The following is a 5,162-nucleotide window of genomic DNA, read 5'->3' on the forward strand; positions in this document are numbered from 1 at the left end:
TGAATCGATATCTTCTACTGTTCTTTTTTTATTCTTTTACCTCAACGGCATCAAATTTTAGATAATAAAGATTTGTATTTGGTAAATTTATTCAATTGCAGTAAATGCTATGTACATTTCTTTAAAAATATGTATTTAACATCTAAAATTCCGTGATGTTGAGAAAGAAAAAAGTACAATTCTGAAATTTTGTCCCTTTATATAGTTGTTGAGAAATAAAAACTTTTAAGAGATATTTCAAACCAATCAACAAAATCTGTAAAGTAATTTTTTTTAAAAACTAAAGCATTTTTGAGTATTTTTAATAACTTTTGGCTCGTTAAAGTGGCACAATATATTTCAAAACTTTAAGATTTTGAATATTTTTTAATGATTTCATTTGGCAATGATTCTTTCTTAATGTTAAAATATTTGACTTTTTCAACCCATCATGCTGTATTCTGCTTTCTGCCTATAATCAGTATTGTTAAAATCGTATTTTATAATTTTATATTTTTATTTTGCACTCTTCAATGCAAAATTTGTTATATCAATTATAACATACAAATTTTTAGCATAATATTAAATAACAAACAATGAAATAGAAACTTCATAAGGAAATGGGGTAATGAATCGTTTCTGTATGAAATTTCAATCATCTACTGCAATGGTAGCAATCTTTCAACGTTTTTCCAAAAGTTATGATAAAATTTATTATTGTTCTCTACATTTGCAATTCGTAAATTTATTTTTATTCATTTTCATTCAAGTAGTTTCTTTTTTTAAAACAAATCTTATCATAAAAATGAGATAATAGATAATTATAAATAGATAAGTATAAAATAATGAAAATATAATGTTATCAGTATTAATGTTTCAAAGATGCAAAATGTGAAACAAAATTTAATTAAAGAGAAAACCTTTTTTTCTTTCAACCTAATATTTAATCTGAAATCACTGTGCAATTAGATAAGGAGCTATAGATATATTAGTACAAAGGAACTTACAAATCTACACTAAAAAAAAAAGTATAGTCAAAACTACCAGAGTATGGTAAAATTTACCGTATTTCTGTTTATGGTAAATTCAAAATGATCTGTAATTTTTATTGACACTTTGTAAAGTAAGCAATAAAATATGGCTTAATAATCTGAGAAAGAATTTGCTAAATGTGGTAAAATCAAGCAATTTTACTATGATACTTTAGAGGATGGCAAGAAAATCAAATCATTATTTTGGTAAAATTTACATTAATCACATTCAAAATTTACATTGAAATTGCATTAGTTTCGTATTTTTTACTAAATTTGTGGTAATAAGAACTAAAATTCTGAAAAACAGAATTTTCTTTAAGCAGTTGCCATATGAAAAGAAAATGTTCTAAGCGAATAGTTTAAATATCGTATATTTTGACTTTGTTAACCAGATTAGGTATTATAAATCATTGATGCCTTTTTTTAACGAAAAATATCATTACCATATAGTACGGTAATTTCTCTAGAATGATATCTCCGAGTAATAAGGGTCTTAATTTGTTTATTGTTAAAATCATTGATATAAATATAAATGTAGCTACATATATTCATATATTTATCAATGAATACCAATTGACGAAAATGCAATAAATGGAAACGTTTCATATTTCGTTGTTAGAGTTATCGAATTTATTTTCGATTGTAATTTATTTATTACGAAATCAATTAATACACTTGAAAAGGGCCTTTATATTACACATTAAGAGAAAGATGCAACTTACATGATTACAAGCATATTTTCGCATTTTTCTCTAAATAAAATGAATTTGAACTCGATTTTATTATGATTATATCGATTTTATTTTATTATATGATGTTTATTGACATTTAGTTACAATAATTTATCGAATTAATTAAAATGTGCGAATGTACAAATGAAATCCATTGAGTACGTATGCTATTATTAAAGAATTTCTAGATATAATTAATATTAAAATGTAGTATATAGGGAAAACAAAACAAATCAGGATTTTATTATATGTTATGAAATATATATCATTGAGAAACAATTATAAAATAAGAAAAAAAAGCATTAATACGATTTTATAGAAGTTAAATAATATATGCCCTATGATTATATATTTTACTTTTCAATATTAATTAAATATCAGGAATTGAAAACAGCATTATAATTCTTATTTGCACACATTTTAGTAAAAATTCAAAAGTTGTAAGCAAATTTAACCGAAAAAATGGTTTTTATGACATGTTCTAAAGTGTCACGCGAAATTACCACTTTTATAAAAAAACAGATGATAATAAAATAGTATTTTACTGTTCATTTTATCAACAGCCATAACCAAAACACATTGGTAAAAACAACCATGCTTATTGACGAGCCCAGTGAAATACAGTAAATTTTATAATATTCTGTTAGTTTTGACCATACTTTCTTTTTCTCAAAGTACAAATTACAAAATAAATTATTTTGAATAGAAAAAAATATTAAAATATATTTTCTCTTTTATTTAATTTAAATTTATAATAAGTTTTCGGTTTGGTTAAAAAACATAAGCATCAAGAATAAGAAATTGATAATTCTGAGAATTTTTATTTTATTAAGTATTCATGTGATGTATTATATAATTTGTAATCTAAAGCTAGCAAATATAAAACGCAACATATGTTTGAATCAGCATGAATGTTTGATTTCAGGGAGTAAAAAAAGAAGGCTTGCCCTTTTTTTTAGAACATGAAAACAAAACTTCTAATCTTTCTTTTTTATTCACGCTGAGAAAAAAAAAGAAACTGCTTTCTTTTCTTTCTTCTTTCTTTTTCACTCTGAGAAAATGTATGGTCAAGACAACTAGAATATGGTAACATTTACTGTGTCTCTGACTCTATAGGAACACTAAAATGGTCATTTTACAATCTCACAATTTAATAAATAGTTCAGCATTTCATAATTTTACCATGATACCTTAAAACATGGCATAAAAGATACATTTATTTCGTTCAATTTACTTTTCAGTTTGGTATTTTCCCTGTGTTGTAATTAGAATTAGAATTTTGAAAACCAGAACTTCCGTTAAACCGTTACCCTACATGAGCGGAAAAAATGACCAAATAAATAGTTTAAATATCGTATATTTTGGTTTTTATTACCAGTATTAGTTCTTTATTTAAACTTTACAAGAATTGATTTCCTTTGTGCAGTACTATACAAAATTTACGCATGTCTTATAATGTACTGTAAATTGTAGATCACTGCAAAACTTTATTAACCATAGTAATATTTTTAATAAATCCGTTTTCAGCCATAGTACCATTTTTAATAAATCCACTTTCAGCCATAATATTTTTAATAAATCCCTAAAAAATTAATCAGATACAAAAAATCGATTTTGAATTCGTTTATTATGTTGGCGCACGTCTTCAAAAAGGTTGATATGTGATTTTAGTAATTTACTAAAAATAATTTTATCAGAAGAAAATTAGTTTAAAGCATATTTTTGCGAAATTGCTAAGTACATATCGTTTTATTTATAGTAACATCGTTTACTATTGTCGCTTCTACATTTTAACTGGGGTGCTTCCTTAATCGATCCCCATGATTACTCGTCATTAATCATTGTTCTTGTTTTCAAAATCAATATTTTTTAAAAGAGTAAAGAACATTTTGATGAATGCAATAAAATATGTAGTAATTATAATATTATGTAAGCACATTGTGTTAATAGGAACGAAAGGAAATGATTCGTACAATAACACTGGGAAACAAATTTTTTCTTGCGTTTAGCCTGATCTTGTCTTACTCGAGTGAGTGGATTTTAAATTTAAAATTAGTTTTGATCCTAAAGCTACAGTTTTTTTAAACTGAAATTTTTAGTCTATTATTTTCTCAAAATGTAGAAATTTAAAAGCGTTATATATATATCAGGGGAACACAAAAATATAGCGACAAACTTTTAGGAGTGTTAGAGCATATCATCAAGAATAAAATTACATTGAAGCCGATGCTTGGTCGTCATACGCGGCTAGAGGAGATTCCCTACTATGACCTGTTCAGAAGCATACGAAGAAACAGTTCAAAATAAGGAAGTGCATCTAGGAAATATTTCTTAGAACTCAAAACATTGAATTCTAATATTAGAAACAATATTTGAAAGTGAGCAATAAAGGTTTAGTGACAAAAATCCTTATTTTTGTTTAAAATTATTATTAAGTTAAATTCTTGTCATTTTAAACTTATTCAGTAAAAATATGTATGGAAAATTTAAAAAAAACACATTTTAATGATTACGTCTGTGAAATGTTTGCTTACATTCCCTCTTAAAGTGCTAATATTAAGTGATTTAGTTGAGGTAAATGCCTCAAAATAAAATGGTTTTTTTCCTTCTGCATTATCTAAAATATCCTGGACTTAAAAGGTTGTAACTAAGCAAATAAAAACTTTGTCAGTTAACCAAAAGAAAAACACTTATTTTGGTAAAATTACAGTACTGTAAAGATATTTATGGTATGGTAAAAAAGCAAACAAGCATATTTCAGATTATGAAAGTCTAACCAGTTTATTTCTATCTTTTTAAACCAGTCATTTGGTAATTATTCCGTTCGTATGGTAATGGTTAACTGGAAATTCTGGTTTTCAAAATTATAATTTTAAAAATTATAATTGTTATTAGCAAACATTTTAGTAAAAATACAAAAGTTAGAAGAAAATTTAACCGAAAAAATGATTTTTATGACAAGCTCTAAATCTAAAGTGTCACTTGAAATTACCCCTTTTACTTAAAAGCAGATGGTAATAAAATAGTATTTTACTGTTCATTTTATCAACAGCCATTACCAAAACGAATCGATAAAAACTACCATACATATTGATGAGATCAGAGAGCTAGAAATACAGTAAATTTTATAATATTCTGTTAGTTTTAACCACAATTTTTTTCTCATAGCATAAATTACAAAATAAATTAACTTAAAGAGAAAAAATATTAAAATATAGTTTCGCTTTTATTTAATTTTAATTTATAATAAGTTTTCGGTTTGGTTAAAAAAAACATAAACATGATATCTATTGACAGCAACCGATGCTTGTTTATTAAAAATCTGTAAACATGATAATCGTTAACTTTGAATTTGTCAGAGAATAAAATAATTCTGAATCAGTTTTAAAAATCAGACTGTTTGAGATTTTTATAGGTA

Source organism: Parasteatoda tepidariorum, chromosome 6 (assembly GCF_982258835.1).
Source record: "Parasteatoda tepidariorum strain Cologne lab strain chromosome 6, Ptep-v5.0, whole genome shotgun sequence".
Classification (NCBI taxonomy): domain Eukaryota; kingdom Metazoa; phylum Arthropoda; class Arachnida; order Araneae; family Theridiidae; genus Parasteatoda; species Parasteatoda tepidariorum.